Below are 25,431 nucleotides of genomic sequence, written 5' to 3'. Positions count from 1 at the left end.
CATGACCAAGCAAGCAAAGGAAAATGCATTCGTTAAGTATCAACTAAACCAGCGATGCCAGTAGGCTAAACATTCGTGTTTGAAATGGCTGGATATATTTGTTACTTAGGGGTACACATTTACTACAAATACAATGAAAATAATTGAGCTCTTTAAGTTATCACTTCACGCCGACTTGTGACTACATTACGAATAATGGTATAACAAACTAAGCGCAGTAATGTGAACATGCGTAGAAGCAACGGTGGAAAATAGTTGAGTGCATCTCGGGTTCGAATCTCTGTAAAGACTAAGGAATTTGAATTTCGGGATTTGAAGGACGCAAACCGAGTCAACCCTACACTAGTGGGTACCTGACATTAGTTGGGGAAAGTAAAAGTCGTTGTGCTGACCACAGGAAACCCTAGTTCACCGTCACCCAGAGAAACAGATGAGCTCTGCATCGTCTGCCCTATAAATCACAACATCTGAAAGGAGTGCTTAGCTTTGTGTGTAACTGTTTAACATGTACAGACTCATATATTTAGAAGCGCTATCTCGCTAGCTTATATGTGTCTGTAAAATGGGATATACAGACAGAATCTTCCATAGCAGTGCGACATTAAGGATGGTCGATAAACATTACTAACACTAAATCATGTTTGTTCCATTCATACACAAGACAAATGAGGACAGAATGCTCTGGTTGGTTTGTGTGTTTTGTTTGTCTGATTCAGTCGAAGAACAAGTAGATTTTGAGGTTCATGGTACAGAGGACAACGGGATCAGTCAATAACACTCATAAACTAACAACTGAAAAACATTCGAACGCGATACAAAATCATTGAAAATGCATAGTGGGTTAACGTGTTTATGCGTAAAAAAAAGACCTTTCACCAGGTTTTAAAGAAAGCTTTAGTTCAAATTTTCTATCATCGCATTGCATTGCGTATTATTATTATAGCTTTTATATAGCGCTTCTTTCATGCTTATGGCAATACTAGCATATGTCCAAAGAGCAAGAACTTCTCACCAAAGAGCACTAGGCAGTGTACCCAGGAACACAGCGTATACTAGCATATGTCCAAAGAGCAAGAACTTCTCACCAAAGAGCACTAGGCAGTGTACTCAGAAAACAGCGTAAGCAACCCATACCCAATTAACCCAACATTATGGCGTAAACTAGCTATTGTCCAGATCCCAACATGCCGTTCACACATTATAACATAAAGTAGCCCGTGTAAAGAGTGTCTCGATAGGTCCACCCAGCCAAGATCACGAGGCACGATCAGTCCACCCAGGCAAGATCACAAGTCTGGATCAGTCCACCCAGGCAAGATCACACGTCACGATCAGTCCACCCAGGCAAGATCTCAAGTCTGGATCAGTCCACCCAGGCAAGATCACACGTCACAATCAGTCCACCCAGGCTAGATCACACGTCACGATCAGTCCAGCCAGGCAAGATCACACGTCACAATCAGTCCACCCAGCTAAGATCACAAGTCACGATCAGTCCACCCAGGCAAGATCACATGTCACAATCAGTCCACCCAGGCAAGATCACAAGTCTTAATATATATAAGACTAGATACCCATGTTGCGCCACGGCTGAAACCCTACCAGTTGTAGCCTTATCGTCTGCCTGCATTATAACGCCTCCCCCTCCACACACACACACACACAATCTTCGAATGCAACGCCATTTTGTGGCCTTTGTATCTTCTGCTGTGTCCTCAAAATAGAGATCTCCAGATTAAATTTAATTTTAAGATTATATTTTGAAAAACTATAACAGTAAAATTAGAGTTTTCCCTGTGAGGTCAATTAGCTATTTTTTTTTCCATAAAATATACATAAACTGCCAAATTTATAGGTAATACCCGCTGAGGTGTGTGTGTTCAAGATATAGATTGTCTAGACCTGCAGATCAAAAGTAATTTTAAAGAGTATTTTACTTTGAAAAATCATAATGGTCAAACCAGAATTTTCCCTGTGTGACCAATTAGTCATTTTTTCCCAAAGGTATACGTAAACCGTCAAATTTCTATGAAAATCGTTAAAGCCGTCCAGTGGCCGTCCACCTTTTTCCGCCCATGAAAACTTGGCAAGCTGATAATAGAGGAACAAAGAAAACAAGATGAACACACCGGATACACCAACAAGCTTGAGTTCGCCTTCGCCACCATGTCTGGAAATATCATTACTTTACTTTAGACACGAAAAGGGTTGATACATAATGGAATGGTTTAATTGCCTATGTACAAGTATGTTTGCATTAATTGCACAACGAAGGCGATAATGTACACACTGGTTAATACATACAAGACCCACGCGCCGTTTAAGCGGCAGTGATTCAGGGATGACATTTCCATAGTAATAAGACAAAAACCTGTGCACGTCTAGATTATTAAAACGAGTCAGATTTGTTATAGCATGCATAGACAGGCGATTTGGTAAGATTAGATAGATATAGGTTAGATCAGATAAATAAGATAGTCCGGCAATAAGATAAGATAAACAAGTTAGATGAAATTGATAGACAGCTAAGATACACAACATACAGTCGATTAGATAACATTAGGTATGAAGATGTATAAGATAAAAAGTTGATTGAGATAAATAAAATAGACAGATAAGATACGATTAAATTAGACAGACAGACAGACAGACAGACAGACGGATAGATAGATAGATAGATAGATAGATAGATAGATAGATAGATAGATAGATAGATAGATAGATAGATAGATAGATAGATAGATAATGACCACTCCAGAACACCATTCAGGCATTCAGACGTGTAACTAAACAATTACATTAAAGCAGTTACGATCAGCGGGCGATGGGGGGGGACGCCAGAAATCAATAGGAATAGGGAGGAAATTATGAAAGGATGATATCCTCTAACTCTTGTGTCAAGTATTGATCTCTAGGCCACAGTATGTTCGCTCTACACAGCTCTGCCCTATAGGAAAGCAGCTATCTGTTCATTCATCTGACTGACCGCTGTATAATGGCGGACACCAAAATGGCAGGGGCTGATTTTTGTTTGATCAATGGCGGGAAACGATATTCTCTTCTGCTCATGGGCCAACAGGTGTCATACGGTCATTTTGATGATATCTTATGGACAATGGCGATGAAAAGAGAAAAAAAAAATGTAGCCACCTTATGTCATTGTTGTAAACTATAAAAGTGGACAGGACATGCTATTGAGCTCGTCTTCGGCCTGGAGCTTTGCTATGTGTGCTCACACTGGCAGTCTCCTTAGTCGCCCTTGTACAACACGTACATTAACTCGCTCTGTATCTTTCATGGACTTTTGCAAATCTACTTATCTACTCGTCATCAAATTTGATCTACAGGCTCATGGTCGATGACAACGTAATTTTATTTTATTATATATTTATCACTAACTATTGTGGAAAAAAAATACAGCTAAAATAATAACACAATAATGAATTGTTACTGTAAAAGTTAAATCAAAGATTTTCTTGTTAATTAATTATAAAGAAAACTTTGTAATGGACTTGTAAATTATTTTGTTCCTAATCACGATGTTCACAAATGATTTTCCTTCTACAAAAATACACTGACTTACATGCATTCATGTCCGGAACCCTCTATAAAATCCAAGGACTACAAAAAACTAAAATAATAATAAGTTTAAAAAAAAAGTTTATTAAAACGCACTAAAGAGTAGATTTTTTTTTTAAAGCGTTGGGTGTGAATTTCACATTAAATCAAACTAAACATTCCCAACGTTTTTTGTTTTTTACTATAAAGTGCGTTTCAATTTAAGCTTTTTTTTTTTATTATTACCATTATTATGTTTATTATTTTTGTAAAGCGCCTTTATCAATATCTCTGGGAGAATGTTTCGAGGATGTTTTTCTTGTTGTATTTGTATTACTATAGAGTGGACCCAGAAAGGTCTATACTATACTCTATACTGAGCCTAAACTTTTAGCCGAGTCTAGCGTCCAGCAAAGTAGATTACATAACGGAATCCAGCCTGTCACTAAATGGCGACCAATGGATGAAACACATACGGTTTCTTACAGCTACACACTCGTGAAGCATACACACACACACACGCAGTCTCTCTTACACACACGAGAAGAAGAAACAAAAACATGTAAATGTCTACATCACGGAGTGAAGTGCTAGATCGCGACGTGAATTATGGGGCGAGGGCGGAGTCGCAGAGTGAGCAAGGAGGGCGGAAGGACACGTGACGGCGGCAACACCCACGGGAAGGGCGCGTTATAATAAAAGATGCAAACGCCAAAATGTTATATGTTACCCACACCACGGGAGTACAGACACAAGTCTAGAACGGGCAGAATCATACGAGTTTGGGGTCGAGATTTCACTGCATTAGAACTACTCCCATGCAAACAAATCCACATCAAATCATTTATGTGAACAATAACTACTTGACCAATTATAGCAGATTTAAAATGCTTTCATTATCTACTATCGTGGGAAGTTTTTTTTTATGTTTTTTTTTTTAATTTAATAAACACTAAAACAAACAAAAAAGATTACAAAGAGAGTTTGTGTTTTTTACACACACTCACATATGGCCCACAAAGGGTCTACACGTGGGCCAGTGTTTGGTAGGTAATGTAGAGAACGAGGCAGCTTTCAATATTTTCATCACGACTATCAGATGCTAAGAAGTACAAATTATCAACAAGGCAGACCTCCGTCTCTCCAAATAAAATAGACGTCCCAAATCTCAGAGAACAAACGCTACCTTTTTTTTAACCATTCGACATCATAGGTCGATTTTCTCGAACACCTTTGAAGTCTATCACCAAATGAGAATATTGTTTAGAGATCAATGGAGAAAGAGGTTGGGTAATGGAGTTAATGTATCCATGGCTACATTGAAGAATTGTTTCCTTGCAGTCAAGTTAAAAAACTTGTGTCCAAGGCATAGTGGACAGCCAGGGATAAACGAAGATTTGACAAAAGATAATTCGTGAAAGACGCCAGGTCTTTTCTGTCACCTGATATGATATCTGTTGGTAAAATGGGTTAGCTGGCTGGCTTAAGTTCACGTTCAGGTCCAGTTGCCACGATGTCAAAAGATACAAAGTATTATGACATGTCTAATACCAATAAAGTAAATGGATACAGAGATCGTAGGAGGGTGGTGTACATGGACAATAGCCACTGTGTCTTAGACGTTGCTAAGTAAATACAAAGTAAAAGAGGTGAAGGGAGAAGGGAGTAGAAATTATTAAGTAGCAGTAGTAGTAGCAGTATTAAAGGAAAGGATCAGATCTAGCAAGATAAACGGGTGGATAGTGAGATATTTTGGTAGCTTAGGTAGTAAGTATGTAGGTAGGTGGTTTGTTTGTTATATAGGTAGGTAAGTAGTTGGTAGATCGGTCGGTTGGTTAAATGTGTTTTTGGCACATCGGCACAATTTAGGCCATGTCGTCTGGTTAAATGTATAGGTGTATAAGCAGTTGGTAGATCAGTCGGTTGGTTAAATGTATAGGTGTATAAGCAGTTGATAAATCGGTCTGTTGGTTAAATGTATAGGTGTATAAGCAGTTGGTAGATCAGTCGGTTGGTTAAATGTATAGGTGTATAAGCAGTTGATAAATCGGTCTGTTGGTTAAATGTATAGGTGTATAAGCAGTTGGTAGATCAGTCGGTTGGTTAAATGTATAGGTGTATAAGCAGTTGATAAATCGGTCTGTTGGTTAAATGTATAGGTGTATAAGCAGTTGGTAGATCAGTCGGTTGGTTAAATGTATAGGTGTATAAGCAGTTGATAAATCGGTCTGTTGGTTAAATGTATAGGTGTATAAGCAGTTGATAAATCGGTCTGTTGGTTAAATGTATAGGTGTATAAGCAGTTGATAAATCGGTCTGTTGGTTAAATGTATAGGTGTATAAGCAGTTGGTAGATCAGTCGGTTGGTTAAATGTATAGGTGTATAAGCAGTTGGTAGATCAGTCGGTTGGTTAAATGTATAGGTGTATAAGCAGTTGGTAGATCAGTCGGTTGGTTAAATGTATAGGTGTATAAGCAGTTGATAAATCGGTCTGTTGGTTAAATGTATAGGTGTATAAGCAGTTGGTAGATCAGTCGGTTGGTTAAATGTATAGGTGTATAAGCAGTTGATAAATCGGTCTGTTGGTTAAATGTATAGGTGTATAAGCAGTTGATAAATCGGTTGGTTGGTTAAATGTATAGGTGTATAGGTAACTATTAGATTGGTCAAATGTTATTTATACAGAGATTAGGGAAATGCCCCAGGGCCATTATTCTGAATACTAAGCACAATGAAAAATGTCTCACAAGAAATCCGATCAAAGTTTTGTCCGTTAGTCGTCTTAATTACTGAACTAAAACTGCAACTAAACCAAGCCAGTGTCCAGACGATATTCCCAGGAAACTATTGACAATATTATACAGCACAAAACACTACGGAAGTTATGATGTGGTTTCAACACACAACACAGTCGCGCTGAAAGTAGAGGAGAGAGAAAGGAGGGGGGGGGTATAAAAACGTCTGGCGGTTAATGAGCAACAAGTTCATCCCGCACTAAATAGTACCTACACGTCACAAAGTTAAACCACTAACTTCCTTGGTTCATTTTAACACTCATACAGACGACAGACGAGGAGCAAGTTTTAAAGCAGAAATACATTGCAGGCACTGTGGGTTAAAAGTAATAATAATCGGTTTACGTTTTACGATGTGTGTTAAAGGATACAAAATAAAAGGGACTTCATAAATATCGTAGCCACTTGGGGCTATAGATCTAGAATGGTGGTGAAAAGTGAGCGGCCTAAATGATGGGATACGTTTCATGGCATATTTTTACAAAGCTTCTAGCAAGTCTGTTTGGTACAAATTTGGAACACGTTATTTCTCCCGTACCCATTCTCGCACCAAATGGAAACTGTACACTATTATGTAATACAAGCATGAATCAATAAAAAAAAAATTAATTGACCACTGATAATTAATTATTTATTGTTTTTGAAACTACCGGTATCTTTTATATTTTGTTAGTTATTTTTTTTTCTTTTCAAATATATACCTACATCAACGATACAACTTTCTTTGAAACTAAAAAGAAATACTCTCTTGAATGGAATCCCAATATAATATAGAAAACGTACGGTCATTCCATTCGAGAGCGATGTGAATCGGAACAAACAGTCTGTGTATGCGTTTGTATTGTTGTTCTTATTGGATAATTGCAATTTTAATTAATTTATTTATGTAGAAAAATTAATTGGACATAAAGATTTGTTGTCCCAATTTGTAGCTAGCGGTTTTGTTCAGCATTGATGACATTGGTCATGCGGTGCTCAGTCTGCACCACGCTATTGCTGCCTGTATGATATTTAAACCATATGCTAGTTCAAAGTAATACATTTTAAGTTGTTCGTTTGGCCGACTGTTTTAAAGCATTCATTAGGCCTAGTTATAAATTGTTCACCAGGCCTACAGTTGTATATTGTTTATTAGACCTACGATTGTAAATTACTCATTAGGCCTACATTTGTAAATTGTTCACTAGGTCTAAAGTTTTAAAACGTTCATGAGGCCTAGCTATTAATTGTTTATGAGACCAACAGATATAAATTGTTCATTAAGCGTAGTTTTAAATTATTCACGAGGCCTAGTTATAAATTTTTTGATTCAACCAACAAAAATATAAATTGATCATTGGGTTCATAAGCTGTTATTCATTAAGCCCATGGCTAAGAGTCTAAAATGTTCATTAGACCCACAGCTATTTCAACCTTCGCTCTTCCAAGTACCACTTGACTCGGTGTTTCATTTCAGAGTAACCCCCTCTTCCCACTTCCTTCATAGACGTACACAGCAAGACAAAGCTGGTCTGCTGTTTACTGTGAGTGTCCAAGCACAAATAGTGTCTAGTACAAATGAATTTCGTTATTACTATCAACTGGTCAATGGACCTCATTCACCAATCGTAAACAATCAACGTTTAGCCACGTGATAATATTGATAAAACAATGAAAATTACGTATCACGTGACAGCCTTTATAGATTGCGTAATTTGTATAGAAGATATAGAGAACCACGTGGCAAAATGTTGTTTGTTTACGACTGGTGAATGAGGTCCATTAACTACCCCGGGTTGAGAAACGTCTACAGCAATTATCAATTGTATACTGACCATTTATCCTTAGGTCTAGTACAGTCTTAGCCCTGAGTGACCCGCATACATGTGCAATGTAAAAAGAGGACCATTACAGTAGCATTCAGTACCGTAGAGATCCATATAAACAAGTGAAGTAGCATTTAGTACCGTAGAGATCCACATAAACAAGTCAAATTTGAAATCGTCTGCTAACAAGTCTAACAAGGGGATTCATAAGTAGCCTACGGATGTTTTGTGTAAATAATCCGAGTAATTAACAAGAGAAACATATCATGTACTATACAGGCAGTCTAAATTAATCATAAAAACTGAAGTTTTTTTTATTTTTTTTTTAAAGTAGATCTACGTTGTTTATTATTCTAACAATCATTCTTTTCCGCGAGATGTCACGTTGGTATGTAGGTCACAAGGTTAAAGGCTATACTATACTGGAGACACTTTGGTACGGCTAGACATAGGGGGGGGGGACAGAAATAAAAATACACAAAACGTATCGAATTCCAGACTTAGGACCAATTTTACCACAGGAACTCCGCTGCTGGGCTGCTTGTATATATCCAAAGAATCACACACTATATTACATCTCCCAAGAAATGAGTCGATCTCTAATCCCAGTCATAAGAAAGTAACAAGGAAGAGTGCGACTATCTCCTTCAAGTCATTTCTAGATCTCGATCTAATCCTTGCACCGCCTACTCCGTTACTCACTAACTGGGAGCTATTTTTAAAAATAAAAAGATGAATACACGCACGTTTTTTTTTTTCCTTTTGGTGTAGGTGCAGAGCGTGTTCACATTTCTATTGGGCGTACTCGTCTGCTGGGTCGTCTGCTGAGCATAAGATCTAGTCCCCGTGCTAACCCCCCACGGCCCCGTAGTCAACAAATGATACCCATTCAACGTAATTGCACTTATTTTCCGAAGTCAACACAGAAGCGCGCTATCGATTGATCTTTTTTTTTTTTGTTTTTGTCGGTCAGTTACAAAGGAGGTCAAATTTAAACGAGGGGAAAATGGGGAATGAAAAGGGGGTAGATCTAGTGGATGTGTCCACTGACGTGCTACAGGTCATCAAAGGTGACAGCACAAAGAACAGCTCAACATTCTGCTGACAACTAAGTACATTGTACTCGTATGTCAGCAGCCTACATCTAGTTCTGTTTATTCTTAAGGATAAGTTGATGTGTTTGAAGCCATTTAAGACTAAATCGATCTTGTGATGTTCAATCATTACTTTAAGAAATCCGTCCTTTGAGGCACATGATTATTTTAAAGGCGTAAAAAAAAAAATGTAACGGTGAATGAAATACTGAAACAAAATAACAAATTTTAAATTAAATATATTTTTTTTTTGTTTTTTTTTATTAAAACGAATTTAATTTGTATAAAAGTAAATTCTAATTTCTGAAAATTATTTTGATGCGACGTATGTAGGCCTATAGGCCCTGAATTTATTTTTCATTATAATGTAAACCATTGTTGTTGTTGTTTTCAAATAATTATTAGATCACGACTGCCTGGTCGTGCGGTAGGCGCACTGGACTGTCGTTCTGTTGTCTCGATGGTCTAGAGTTCATACCCTGCCCGCTGCCATCCCCCATCGTCCTGCGGGAGGTTTGGACCAGGAAGTAGATTATCTTCACCTCTGAAGGAACATCCGAAGCATGTTAAGCATTTTACAAACAAACATATAAGTCGTGATCTAATACAATACGATTGTGCACATAAACTCGACCCCTGCCAATAGTTGAAGCTTGTTTCACATGTTTGAGACATACATGGAGCCGGTGCTGCTCCTATATGTTCATCTTTCTTTAGGATGGACTACTATCTGTAGTAAGAACAATGCAAGCACAAGTGCGACCCATATCCTTAACGAAGCACCTTGTTAACGCCAATGGTGTTTTTTTTTTTTTTTTAAAGTTTGGAGAAGAAAAAAAACCCTAGTGGAGGCAAGCAGTTTGTAGAACACAGTCATCTAAACAACACAAGTTGCGGTGTACACCTGAAGAAAAGACGGGGAGGAGAGGGGGGAAGAAATAGCACCACTGTAAGAGAGAGATTTCATCATGGCCTAGGAATGCCAAGCCATGGGAGTGTGCCTGCCAGCCACCTCGGCAGTTAGGATGGCAGACTTGGTTTTGACTCAGGTTTCTACAAGCCCCGCGCCTCAATGAACGAGAACGTAAAGCTGAGGCTATTCGGGTTAATGGTGGGGAGGGAGGGCTCTAAGCGTATCGGGACGAAGTGATATATCTAATTTACATAGTTGTAGGAATAATCAAAATGCACTTCAAAATTATTATTTTTTAAAGAGCTTCAGTGACAACGCAGTTTAAGTTCTATTCTATTTTTAGTCTTTCGGGAAGAGACTTTTTTTTTCTAATTGCAGCTTTGGTGACACGATATGCCATCTCAAGACTGTACAGAACTCATCAAATTCGATTTTATACATTTGTAGACTTTCTTTAATAATACAAGTTATACAATTACAGAGACCTACAATAAACTTTATAAACTAAAATTAGCTTCCGTTAACTACATACAAATAGTTATTTAGCTCTTGACCAGTCAATCAGGACATGTTTCGAATTATATTGAACTGGAAAAGTACAGGGCCGGCCTTAGGCAAACTAAGCGGCCGACTAAGACCTCCAAATGTTGGGGCCTCGCACAGGGCTAAAAAATAGTTTAGAGAAAAAAAAAGGCGAAACTTGAACCATAGTAGAGCATCATAACTCTATGTTTACTGGTCTAACTTGGTCTCTACTGCGGACATTGCGATACATTAAGTTAAGTTGTTTTGTCAATTTAGATATAAACACGCCGGTTTTTAATAAATTGCGTTATTTTAATTATTTTTTCGCTTTTTGGGGCCACCAAATTCACTTCGCCTATGGGCCTCCAATTATACAAGGTCGGTCCTGAAGAGCTGTTGGCCAACGGTGAGATAGATCCAAGAGATGTGCTTAGAAGAGAAAAAAAAAAAAGGCCTACAATACAACATAAACTTCAAACACAACTGATCCGGTGGAAGACTCGGCTCTTGTAGTGCCAGAACCTCTTGGCCAGGAAACTGAAGTGAATAAAAATCTATGTCAGAACTAGGCTACTCAGAACAGACGTATTGACACTTAGGAAGCTCTATTCCCGAGATAAAGAAGCAGTAAAAGCTCATTGAAGAGATTTATATTGCTTTTATTACCAAAGTCATGTATTTGTATTTATTCTCTGGCATTTCTTTACGTACATTAATTATTGACTTACAATAGTTTTCTTGAGTTAGAAAAAGGAAGATGTGGCAGATATGTAAATAAGTGAATGTAGGAAGTATTCAGTCATTATGATCATTACAAGTTAAAGTATTAAAATCTGATTTTTTTTTAAATGATCAATTGAGTAATTAGAAGTCAAGTGGTTTGAGAAAAAAAAAAAAGAAGAGCCTATAGAATGGCTGTCCAAATAATAGCAAACATAGATGAGTTGATTACAATCAGAGCAGCATTAGTAATTTCCTTGAATTTTTTAACTAGATCTAGTCAAGATACTTCAACTTAATTCATCCTGTAAAAAAAAAAGCTCCTTTTAAGAAATAGACTAGTAGAGTTGAGACAAGTGAAGTTGTCTTACTCGACTCACATTAGTTGGCCCCCCACACACACATTTTTTAGACCTTCTCCACCTCAACCTCTTTACATGCTAATTTATTCTTTCTCTTGGGGATCTCTATGGTGTAGAAAATATTAAAGTAACCCGTTCATACGCACAATGTTTGTGTTCATCTCCGTTGTGTTAGTTCAAGTCCACCACAAGCAGGACACAGCTCTTAACAATTTACTTTAGTATTTTAGTTTCAAGAGAATACTAATGATGAAAAAAATAAGAAAGAAACAAATACCAAATATGTCAGTTTTCTTCGTCATTTGGACCGACTGAACTATCAAGTAAATGTGAAAGCTAATCGAACGTATTTCTCTGGGTCACACATGACTTGAATCCCTGCGCACTACATTTTCAGATGGATTTCAAAGTCACATCAAAACAACAAAGTCTACATCGTTCGACAGTCACAATAAAAAAAAAAACAATCTTCAAATTGTCCACCACCAAGACATACAAGTAAACACACGAGTCGACACACACCGCTGACATCACAAGTTCAAAGTTCTGTGTGCCCCACAGCTGGAGGTTAGCAAAACACATGACTAAACTTCTTAGTAGATACAAAGAGAGAGAGAGAGACTATGATGTTTAGAAATAACACAATTCTTGCATGTATATAGTACAGAACAAGAGAGTTGTTGTTGTTTTTTTGAACCATCAAAGTCACTGCAAGTAAAAAAAGAAAAAAAAACTGACGTACACAATAACTGTTCGCTTCAAAAGCTCTACAACTTTCGTAGTTCAAAGGCTTTTATGTTTGTTTCTAGTATCTTTCTGCATGAGCTTTCCACACAGTGAGCACACATGCTTGCTAAAAAGTGAATGTTACATTTACATATGAATATGTTGTAGATAGAAAAAAAAAACAACTTTCGTTAAATAAACTAATCACAGAGTGAGAAATGAATGGCCTACATTATGTCAGGGTCACATCACATGATAACCAAGAGTAAATAATTCCTTCAGGAGTTTAGGGGGATACCATTTATTGAACTAAAAATATTCTCATTAAGATGTCTACTTAAAGGCTGTCGACTCTGTAACCCTAAAGAAATGAATTGCATTACTTTGGAGATACTCATATGGAGAACAGAGAGGCATGTCCCTTCTATTTCGGTATGGCTCACCTTTATAACAGACATATTAACAGGTCTATTATAGAGTTGAGCAATACAGCCCTCCAAGTCACCAAGAAAGTAAAGTACTGGCTTCAGTTCTTCATGTGTGAGAAGCACGAGCTTCAAGGTTCATCCCATGACGTGGTCACGAGGCAACGTCCGTAAGTAAATAACTACAGGCTTACACATTTCAATAGACTAGGTCTGCAATGTTGTCGTTTCTGCCAGACTTTCAGGGGAAATAGAAACGTGGGAATTTTGAGAAAGAAAAAAAATGGATTCACCAAAGTGTTTCTCAATCTGTTAGGTCGGAAGGACCAGTGGTCCACGCCCATTGCTATTAACACGAATCTCACAGCACAACCTGGTCTCGTTCTGACATACAGACGTATGTACTCAACGAAAACTCGTTATAGTAGACCATGGGCGTGGTCAGGATTTTTTTCATTGACCCCCCCCCCCATATAAACATATATATTTACTTATATATAATTAATCTTCATTATATTCAGTTCCTTCATTCTTTTGGACCATTTTTGTACCATAGAATAGGTTCTTTCTGAAGTAAGTGGAACAACAGTAGACACCCTGTCCTTCCCTTGCAAGAGGGTCTGGGGGAGCGCTGTGTAGTCCCGCCGACAAGCTTTATTAGCGGTATTTGAAACTAAAAAAAAATGCATATTCTGAGGTGTCTATAGCGCATTATCCTGCTAATGTTCTTAAAAAAAATTATAGATCAAATATCAAATCGGCTATTAGCTATGTTTTATTAATGGAGCCCAGCGACTGGTAGAATTTGGTAACTATAGTTTTGCCATAATTTTTTTTTATTAGAGAGGGGGAGTTAAATTTAGTGATTGTAGCTTTGCTTTCCTTTTATCGGAAAGGGTTTTAACCTCAAACATTCTTGGCTACGCACATGGAATTTATTGAGTGTAGTATTTCATACGTCTTTATTGGAGAGGTTTAGACCTCAAACCTCTCTTGGCTACGCACATGGAATGTTGTGGCTATGGCATTGTCGTTGTTTTTTGTTTTAAAAGGATGGGGTGTTTAAGCATCTAGATCTAAACCCCTAAGTTGAGCCCCCAACCCCCCCCACACACACACACACAGGCTACGCTCATGTAGTAGACTAGTAGACAATGCAAAGAAATATGTATGGATTTTTTTTTTGGGGGGGGGGGGGGGGGGGGATTTTGCAAACGTTACTTCTATCCAAGAGGTGCTAATTCTTGGATTCAATAAAAAAAAGAATATGAAAAAAAATCTTGGAAACTATGATGTATAATGAAGTATTTTGCTTACGACAACGGCAGACAAAACAAAAAACTGCTGTCTCAAAAATGGTGAGGACCACTGATCTATATAAAATGCACAGCGAAGATAAACACTGCTATTGTGCATGGGTGTGAACGCTCGGTAAAGAGTACTGGGGAAAGAGGGGGGGGGGTAGTGTCCGTGTTTAACGAGCTGTTAAGAAGTGGCTGTGGTTTGAGAAAGCTACAATGGCAAACGATGGTCTATCCGCATGTTGCCTGCATGTGCACGTGACGGAGAAGTCACGATGACATGTAGACATTCCTGGTGTGTATGAGCGCCTATTCGGGAGATATATATATATACATACATATGTACTTCCTTGGCGTGAATAACATGCACAATATCACATTGTTACAGTTCCTGTTATAAGCTATATTGGTCATTGAGACTAATGTCACTATACTTATGTCGTGATTTAAAATTGTACTTTTCTATATCTTATCAAATGTAATACAGTATAAAGATCGTATCTAACAAAACTCTTGTGCGATTAGATGCTGTTAGGGCAAACTCCTGGAGGGAGGGGGGGGGGTTTTCCTGAAAATTAGGAGCTGGAAGCCAAAGGGGCGCTAGGCGCAAGGGGGGGGGGGGGGCTAGGCAGAAAAGGGTCACGCAGAAATGAAAAAGGTACTCTGAAACAAAACGAATAAAAATTTCTTCCAAGTTAACGCAGCCAAAATAAAATAATTTAAGAAAGAAATAACGTTAGAGATCTTTTTTTTTTTTAAATTATTATTATTTGGAATCCCTTTTTTTTTAAAAAATAAAACCACCATTTATTTTTATAGGACGTTTAGGCCACATATATGTGTTTAATATTTGGAATCCTACTTTTCAAGATTTTTTTTCACAAATATATAATTTCGTTTTTAATTCTTAAGCGCAAAAAAACTTTAATATTTCAGACCATAAACAAGGTAATACGCTTTTTAAATAAAATTTTAAAATAATAGTTTATTTTATCAACAATATATACCAGTAAAGTGTTAATATATTAATATGTGAAAATGTTATGTATGATGCCGAATTCAACAATATTATTAATTTATATTCAACTAATCATACTAATGTTCACAAAGTCAAGAAGGACATCTATTAAAAGATAAGAGGGAAAAAACAGGACAATGAGATATTTTTTGTTTCCAATCTCTTTCAATTATTTGGCAAATTTTAAGATAATAGTTTTGAATTGAACGATCTGTTAGTGACAGCGTGAAAAATCAATCAATAAATGATATTTTATTAAAATTTACTTTCTCACGTCCCTTTTTATTTGTCCGGAAAAGGGGGGGGGGGGCGATGGTGGGTTTTTTAAAGAGAAATAATGTGGGGGCGGTAGGCCGTTAAAGGTTGAAACTAAAACAAAGTACCGTATCAACCAATTATAACAAACAGTTGCATATTGAATAGACAAAAAGTTCAAAAAAAAAAAAAAAAAAGCAATTCTTATAATAGTTTTTTGTAAACAGTAGCACCGCATAAACGTTACGTAGCACCGCATAAACGTTACGTAGCACCGCATACACTTTACGTAGCACCGCATAAACGTTACAGTCAGCGTGAGATAAATTCAATCATTAACGTTGTTCCAATTTTGGTTGTAGAAATGTGAGACCTCAGAGTGGCGGCTTACAGCTTTATACATGTACGAAAGCTAGAAACTGTGTGGAGGGAGAGCCCCATAGGCGGACTAATGCAACAGACATTTTGGCGGCTAATCAAGAGTGTACTGTACTTCCGGCCTCATGCGCATCTGTTGAAATAGAGCGGTACGAAACAATACAAGGACTGTAGTAAAGACGGCGATGGGGTATGGAGGGGGGGGGGGGGGAGTTCTCTGATATATATTTTTTTTTCCTTTCCACCCACATTTGTGTAAAATGAACAGCAAAGACTGGCTTATCTGTATCTTGCAGGCTGAATAAAACAACATGTGTTTCCAACGATAGGTCTAAGTGGGCACGGGGCGACTGGCTTGGCAATCCTTGAACAGGGGCAAAAACTACCTGCTGGGCACGTAAAGCAAACAAAGGCAGCCAAGAAACTAGAAAATATGACTTTGAAGAGAATGAGAAAAGAAATGGTGTGAAATGCTGCCCATCTAGAAAGGAAACCAGAAAACGCAAACAAAATAAAAAAAAATACTTTAGAGATGTATAAAACAGGAACCAAGAAATGCAAAAAATAAAAAATACTTTAAAAAATACAATACCTCCTAAACATATAAGCCTTATTTTCGAGTCCGAAGATTAATGAGAAGTGCAACTTATAGAGAAGAACAGATGAACATTCATCGTTTCATATAGAGCAATTATTTTGCTTTTAATAACTAATGAATTTTACATTTTTAAAAAAAGGGGTTATTGCGTCATCAAAATTTGATGTTCTTTAGCAGACGGTGAGTAAAATTATTCTTTAATTTATTAAACTCTTGAATTAATAACGACTTACATTCGGAAATTCCCGAAAATGACATTTATTTATTTGTATACTTTGAAAAAGTATAAAAGTCAAAATAAGAGTTTATCCGAGATAGTAATTTTCCCCAACAATATACATCAACGTGATTGTTTGGGGGGGGGGGGAGAAATAAACAGAATAACTAAGGCAAACAATAAGAAACCCACGCATTAAAGCACGAAATATAACAGCATTGTCGGTAGGCGACACATTCCAAAAGTGCGATTTACCAAAGACGCCTCAAGTAAAATACTTTGAGGTAATCTTTTGAAGTGTCCTATAAGGTAATAATACAGATGAGTGTTTTATTTTACGTTGTAAATACTAGATAAGTAGGCCTAGAGAGAAAGTGGTATCTTATTTGTCAAGAAAATGTAAGATTCTGACAAAGAAAACATGTACACACAAAAAAACAACACTGGAATCACTGCCAGAGAAATCATGTATGCACCCAATAAAGTGCGAAGTATATATCAAAGTGAACTTACGCGTAAGGTCCGGTGCTGTCACCAAGCTATCGCTCCACCACGCCATTCTCTTTCCTGCTCCAAAGTTTTGTGTCTCCAATTTGGTCGTGAGTCCCTCGAGCACTGAGGCTATTGTTGTTATACCATACCAGAAAACTTGGTTCGATTGGCCTGGGTATTGTATATTCAGCCCTATCAGAGCAGCTGTAAGGATCAGTTCTCGTTTTCCTTTAACAAGCTAACACCGCGTGACCTCCATGTCATGGATGACTTTTTGTTTTGCAATTTTGCTATTACAATTCATCGGAACAAGAATTTAAGTTAAGCGAATTATAAAATGATTTGCTAGAGAAAAAAAAAACAGTCATAGATATAGTAGAGCTACGCACGACAGTGATTCGCCAAGTCCAAAACAAATCACGTTGAAAATAAAAATCATACAAAAAATGTTCAAACTACATTGAAAATGTTGCGTTTCCAGCAGAGCTCTCGCGCATGTGGCGGCCAGTAAGTCCTTGCATTGAGATGAAATAACAGCAAAGAAACAACAAAAGTCGAAAATAGGAGAGGAAAACAAACAACGTGTCCGTGACGCTTCAACAGTGCAGCTAGACTACCGAGTTTGTAGAGCAAGTGCTGTAACAAACATCGCATTCAGAAAAGTGGCTGAGACTGCTCACCACTGACAACCTTTGCGCATGTCACAGTGTTCCAGATTGAATGAACTGGGACGGAGGGCGGGAGTGAAGGGGCGGCGGGCCGGTCTTATCGAAATCTCGTGGTGGTGTTGGGTTTTTTTTTTTATCGTTTCTCGCACAGATTGAATGTTTACATAACGCCAGAGATAATGTTTACTCGAACTAATGTTTGTCTAAAAAGTACAAAGTAGTAATGTCCACTGACAATACATTGTGTGTCAGCGGCATAAAGCTTAGTGCTCAAGATATTTACTGACCTCAAAGAGATTCACATTCAAATATTTCTAGAAGATAAGTCTGCAATATATGAACCTATATTTTTTATTACAGGTTTCATAACAAATGACACATTAAAAATATACTAATATTTTGTTAATTATAATTATAATTCTTATAACCTTTTCCCAGTTTTGATTACCATTACCAAACAGATTCTAAAAAAAAAACGGACACAATTACAAACGATTCTATACGTTCGTTTGGGGGTGATCTTGCATGCCTAGACAATAATAGAGCAAGTGTCATACACATGGAAAATACATAAAATAACCTTAACCCTAGTCAAGATACACTTCATTACGGTAAGTAATTAGGCGCCTAAAAGTTAAGATTCATTTTGTTTTGTGTATTTCGAGTTAAGTTTTATAAAAAGACGTCATAATAAAAACAAGGACTAGAGCTAGATACGAAATAAAACAGTTCATATGGTAGCGTCTTTAGATACAGTCAAGTTTTGTCAATCGAGAAGTTTTGGACTTATTTGGTTAGCCACAGCGACGACATGGACGGATCCATTTCATTACCAGATTAAATGTTGGAATCATCAACACTCATGACTGTTTCCTTTCATTGTTGGCCTTTTCGCCTGTGTTCAGTTGGTTAGTTTGAATTAGCTATTAGCTACGCCAGAACATAGTCAACACTCAACTCATGACCCAATACATAAGAGGCGGACCGGGTGTTAAAATCGGCCCGGGCATTTCTATACACTCCGGCCCACAAATTATATATCATATAATGGACATCCAATTCTAGGTCTACCTGACCCCAAAATCATTCTGTTAAGTTTAATAACGTATCGATAACTGAACGCACGCATACAATGAACTCTGTAAGAAATACAGCCCTTATGTTGATTTTAATCGTTAAATGAGTTAAGTGTGTTGAAGCTTACTAGTAGCAGTGTCTACAGATATAGGCTATTACAATGTAGGCTATTACATTATTTCGGAAAATATTAAATTATTATTACAATGTAGATTTATTTTTTAAACACACGCTCAGAAGGCCCCTTTTACAAGAGAATATTACAAAACCGGCTCACCGGGCATATGCCCATATAGCCAGTCCGCCCCTGCATGAGAGTGAATGTTGTCAGCACAAGAACGCAATCTGATATTACAAATGTCAAGTGTCTTTGGGTATCAACACGTTCACACTGAACGAGAAATAGGCTAATGAACATGTAAACATAAAATACATGAACAAGTCTTGAACAAAGTTTGACATTAGAGAGAGTAAGAGTAGGTGATGTATTGCAATATTCAAATATTATAGTAATGCAACTTGTTAAACTTAAATCTGTTAAAAAGAGGCACGACTTCTCGTTGTGTCTTAGCTGTTCAAGACTAAAATAGAAGAACAGGATCCTAAAATAAAAGAACTCAGTCAGTGACCCCTAAAGAGTTATGATATTTCTAAGTGGCGTCACGCTTCTTCTCAAGATTGTATTCTCCGTGGCTCAGCAGTAAAACAACACTTGACGAGACTGAACACATTTCCAAAGTTTTGTATTTACATTAAATACGTTTCGGTCACACCGACAATATGTGCTCAGCCCATAAGCTGGTTAGAACAAAAGCGCTTTCCCGATACCAAACTGAAACAAAACATCGTGGATAATTTCAGATTCAAGTGCTAGCATCAAATCAAATACAAAAAGTTGAACAGACAAGTTATGACCCAAATTTTTTTTTTTTTTTTTTTAAATTATTACTATTTAAAGAGGCCTGGCATGAGTAACAACTTTGATATTTGATATGTTGTTAATGTTAATTGTCAAACGGTAACATAAAGCGCCCGAAAATAATGTAAGATTAGTTAGCGCCCAGGAATCACAGATTCGGAAATGCAACATTCATCACTGCTGTAGAAACAGCAAATGTTGGAAATAGAAATGCTATTAAACAAAATAATATTGAAGACATGAGATAACTTGAAATATCATTACACTATAAGCGTTAATTGCTCTTCCGAAATACAAAACATTTGAATGGTCGACATACATAAGTTTCTTAAAACGTTCGTCAGTTTAATTCAAAGTGTAACTCTGTGCTTATCTCGCCCCCTCCATACATATTGCACTCCTCATTAATATATAAAGGAAACTAGCGGTTACTAATACTTTTAAATCAATATTACCAAAACGGTGTCAACACAACTGTTTGGTATGCTAAGACTGTATGGCTATATTTAAACACAAAAAGGAAATGTTCAGATCTACATCAAATCGAACAGTGAAACAAAAATGCATACCAAAAGGCTACATTACTCTGTGTATTTATATTCCTATTAGTACACTGTCCCATGTATAACAGTGGGTAGTATTTGTGTGTGGGGTGGAACTTTATGCACGTATGCTGAACTATGTTCACCTTTTTTAAGTTGCCTGCCTTGTGAAGACTAAGAAGATGAAAGAGACATACGATTCTGGTACAGAGAAATCACACTCCCATCCAGCAAGCCCTATCTTCAACATTGGTGCTTAGGTTAGGTGAGTAAACGTCAATGACAAGATCATACAGTATGTGGCTCCAAATACAAGTCGCGGCCAGCAAGCCACTAATGATGCAGTGACGATGAGTCATATATGTAAAGTATACTCCTTCTATAGACAATTTTGTATAGACATAACTAGTTGTACTAAAAATAACGGGGGGGGGGGAGGAGTAATTAGTAAGAGCTATCTTCATAGCGATCATCAAAGTCTTATAGTAGCGGTGACATACGCGCTATTTTTAAACCAGCAACAGCAACTGTTTGTTGGATCGAAGTGCTGCTGATGTTGTGCACATAGCAGTAGGTGATATTGTACAACTGTGCAGTGAATAGGACAGGGGAGGGGGGCACTTTATTAATCAATAGGGGAAAATGAAAAAAAGGGAATTCGGAATAAGGTAGAAATACATAGATCTATATATTAAACAAGAAAATATGAAAAATACTTTAAAAAGCAAACAAACAAAGATTTTATTATGCGCAGTTGCATCAATTAGTTTGAATCAGTCATAATTAAGTTTGTAATAGATCTAAAGTTTAATCTAGACTAACAGCAATAAATCTGTTCGATTAGAAATATTTTTAGTGCAATTTCATGCTTTTAGCTGTATCTATATGCTATGATCCTATCACGTGTCTGGACCAGTTGGGGAAGGGGTGGGGAAGAAAGAAGGTGCTACCTGTGTGAATATTATCGTGATCGCTTTTTAAATACATTTATTAAAAAATAAAAGATAAAGTCTAACGACCTGGATTCGAACTCGAAGCCTCAAGCCAACACACTAACCACTGTACCAGAGAAGTGCTTATGAAAATATAAAGGTTTTATAGCTATCTATTTTTAGTTTGAAACTTTAAAACAAAGTATAAAGGGGACTAATTCAACTTCCACCACATCAGTCAAGTACCATTTCTTTCTCTTGTTCGATACCAAACAAGTAATTAATATCCAATAGTTACTTACAAATACATCGGCAGACAACCAGAACGACAATGCCGGCACAATGTTACGGAAATTTTACAAGAAATGGACACAAACAAGGAAATTTTAACACATAACACATGCAAAGGGAACGCTATCCACCCCTAGCCTAAAATGAATCATTCCTTATCCTGTTTGAAATGATCGGTCAATGACGACTTAATTAGCGCGAGAACAGATGGGAAAGCTCATTATAAAGGTTCTGTAAATCATTATTTAATCTAGCAAAAAAAAAAAGTGTTAATAAAGACAATTTTAACACATGGAAATGCCTCCCCACCCTCCCCAAATCCATTAGATCGATACACAACCTTAATAGTGCCCAGTGTATACTGCCAACACCAACGTGGCGAAATATATGAATCAAATATACTTTCGCAAACTGCACACAACGTCTCATGTGAACACCAGCATCCCACAACAGTGTTCAAACAAACATGAAACAAGTAACCTAAACACGAAGTCCTCTATTGATCACTCGTCATGTGAACTATACCCACACACAATGTCCAGAGTGTATCGTTTCACTTCCTTCTTCTGTTTGGAGCCATCGCAATGGTTCTTCAAAACGTTTAGCGGGTCAGCGTGATAAATCTCTGGACACATGTAAGCGATGTTCCACGTTTAAAAAACAAACAAACAAACAAAAAACACGAGAAATAGATCTATATCTAATTCTGATAGTGGCCACTCATCAAACTGAAGTTTTGCATACCTCAACAATATGTAGTCTTTGTCATACAGAGCTATAGGACTAGCCGCTAGCATATATATTGTGATTAGATTCTTTTTAAAACGTCACAACCAAGCAGCACTGTCACAGGGAACACACGAAATCCAAAAGTCAAAAAACAAAATGATCATGTTCCTTACTATGAGGGCCAAGTACTGATATATACAAATAACCATTTCAAATTTGCATTTCCCTAAATTTGGAAATAATATTTTTTAAATGTATGTCAAAAGGACTTAGAGCAGTGGTGGGCAAACTAAAGCCCGCGGGCTTGAGATTGAGAAGTTTTAAAACCAGATTCGCAACTTGAAAAAAAAAATTGAACTGTTACGTAATAATCATCTCAAATATTTCAATATGTTCTAAATCAGACGTCTTCATGGACTTTTCCAAATGGAATATCTCATTTTTATGGAGTGTGTGTGTGTTTCTATGGTGATGGTGGGAAGAGGTTAGCGATTGGTTGTGAATGATGCAACAAAGGTGGCATTGTCGTCATTTGGTTCTAGTTAGGAGACGATTCCAGAACGTGAGACTGAAAGGTTGTGTTATTGTAGTGAGTTAAGAGTTAAGAAATAGTATTACTAATGTCTGCAACATTTATTTAATTTTATCACAAGTTGATTTGGTCTATATTATAAATCTATATTAGTATTGTTCAAAAGGAAGTTATTCAAGTTATTTGAAGTTTTATTATTTACGATATATTACGCCTACAGCCTGTTTAGTTGTCTACCAGCAGTTTGGTGCTACAAGTCAACGACCGGGAACAATACTCATGTTCAAAGATTATGTCCAATGTTTATATCAGAATATATATTTATAGGCAGCTATGTCAGAAATAGATTGGCGATTGAACAACTTAGTTCACTTTAAATAATAACTACATTCAAGGCTGAACCAAATTAAAAAGAACTATCAACAAAACCCTCGTAGCTTCACACATTGAATTAGTTCAATGTTTATATCATTAAATCATACACTAAATGTCTGTATTTTCTTAATTTAAAAAAAAAATGGCCCACCAAAATGTTTCCATTAATTTTTCAACCCGCCCCTCAAAAGGTTTGCCTATAACTGGACTAGAGTAGGATATGGCTGTGTGAAGGAAAAGAGGCAATGAGTTAAAACGCCAGACCGTAGATTGCAGATGGTGATAAAGCTGGCTAACAAGTTTCCGATGTAAAGGCGCATACCGTGCCATAAATAAGTAGTTCCGTTCTAGCGTGGCAATGTCCAGTGTGTTAGAACAACAAAGAGTACACGACTCTGAGTGGCCGAATGACTGGAACAACAAAAGCACTTCAAGAGTTAAGTGATGGTGCTGAGCTTCAGACCCTTCCGCCCCTACGTCCATTGGTGTACGAAATGTCAACTAGGGAGTCTAAAATGTTCCGCGATTCTCACTCTCGGTTTCTCTTTAACTCTCCCCCCCCCCGGCTCCCTATCCAAACCACTTGCACGGAAAAGCATCCATTGGTCCACCATCAAATAGTTGTAGAGAGCCATTTCAACATTTCCTTTCCCGAAGCCACCGCCGCCACCCCCATCAACTGTAACCTCGACATTTTCCTAGTGAATGTCACGGCGGGACATTTAGGCATCCACCTCTAAGCTAACCAAAAAAAAAAAAAAAAAGAAATTGTAATGATCCAATTGACTTAAGTGGTGGGCCGAGCCGAGTGAAAATAACAGATAATAATGTACAATTGGTCCTGAATATGGGGGGATAATCGTTGGGTAAAACCACCAATTATTAGCTTCAATCCAGGAACATTAACCCGTCCACTAATGCCATTTATTCTATTTGCAGTCTGGAGTGGAGCCCCGGTTCATATTGCTGAAAATAGTTGTGTCTGTAAATGACCAACAGTTTCTCAAAAAGGTTATAAATCTGACAGCGAAAGAGACACATTTTGTGAAACTGACGGGGAAAAAAATTAACTGACGCCACTGAAGTTGAAAAAATTAACTTTTTTTTGTTTTGTTTTTTAAAGCCTACAAGAATTGGAGTTGCAATTCTTTAGCGAGGGTTTGATACGGTTAAACACTAAAACGATAGCAGCCTTTCTCAATGTAGAAGTCACAGCTAAAATGAACCAGCGTCTAATAGAAGATACTAAACACCTTTGTCGCGGCACATACGCTGCGAAGAACTAACTGTCGAATGAGCCCATAACACAATAAACTTAAGACGGGATCTACACAATGCCAGAAACGTGTCTTGTGCAATGATAGCAATGAGACCAAAAAGAAAATCGGGACAGATATTTTTGTGTCAACGGGTCAACACAAATCGGAACAAAATATTTGAGCAGTTAACATAGGGCCTACACAGATATTTTTGTGTCAACGGGTCAAACAGACAAATCGTAATCACAATGTTCTGAGCAAAGGTTTGAAATAAACTAGTTTGTAATGGATTCATTCTTCACGAATCAATACCACCCAAAGTAAGGGTCAGTAAGAAACGGAGGCAGAGAAGTCGATCCAACTTTCAACTAATCAAAAAATGAATGTCAAAAAAAAAGGGGGGGGGGAAATGTTTTCAGTGGTAGAGCATAAAGGTTATAAAACAACAAACGAGCTTCCTCTTGGCATTTAGTCAAATATTTCTACAGCATTGTAGGATAGTTGGGTTTTAGTGACCATGTATGGCTGGGGACCGCGGGTTGAGGAAATGGCACGATGGCACAGAGTTTATGGAAAGAACGCCACGAATAACAGCACCAGTGAAAACAAAAACAAAAAAAAACAAACTTTTAAATAATTGCTGATGGAAAAAATTAAATTGTCAAATAAAATAGCACCTAGAGTTAAAAAGCCGCGACTTTTAAAAACGTCCCATTGTAGAGTGAAACATTTGTATCGCTAAGCTCACTATAGTTATGTGACGTCTTTGTATCGCTAAACTTGCTGTAGTTGTGTGAAGCATGTGCATCGCTAACCTCACTATAGTTGTATGAAGCCTTTATATCACTATAGTTATGTGAAGTCTTTGTATTGCTAAACTTGCTGTAGTTGTGTGAAGCACGTGCGTCGCTAACCTCACTATAG

General features: G+C 37.3%; 1 protein-coding gene across 20 annotated transcripts in view; it reads right to left on the bottom strand.

Annotated features, from left to right (window-relative positions):
- Nucleotides 1-25,431, bottom strand: part of LOC106064344 (talin-1) — a 95,602-nt gene that overhangs the window by 62,596 nt on the left and 7,575 nt on the right. Inside the window, exon 1 of one of the 20 annotated variants that reach the window (XM_056017180.1) lies at nucleotides 21,953-22,122. The exons of 16 other annotated variants lie outside the window; for them this stretch is intronic. The gene's annotated coding sequence lies outside the window, so the exon portion shown is untranslated. Of the gene's footprint in view, nucleotides 1-6,306; nucleotides 6,330-8,675; nucleotides 9,069-17,204; nucleotides 17,833-21,952; nucleotides 22,123-25,431 lie in introns of those variants that run through there. 3 more of the 20 variants (XM_056017176.1, XM_056017178.1, XM_056017181.1) reach the window with 3 other exon arrangements.

Source organism: Biomphalaria glabrata, chromosome 18 (genome assembly GCF_947242115.1).
Source record: "Biomphalaria glabrata chromosome 18, xgBioGlab47.1, whole genome shotgun sequence".
Taxonomy (NCBI): Eukaryota; Metazoa; Mollusca; class Gastropoda; family Planorbidae; genus Biomphalaria; species Biomphalaria glabrata.
The sequence above is the reverse complement of the archived record's forward strand: the minus strand, read 5'-3'. Positions and strand labels throughout refer to the sequence as shown.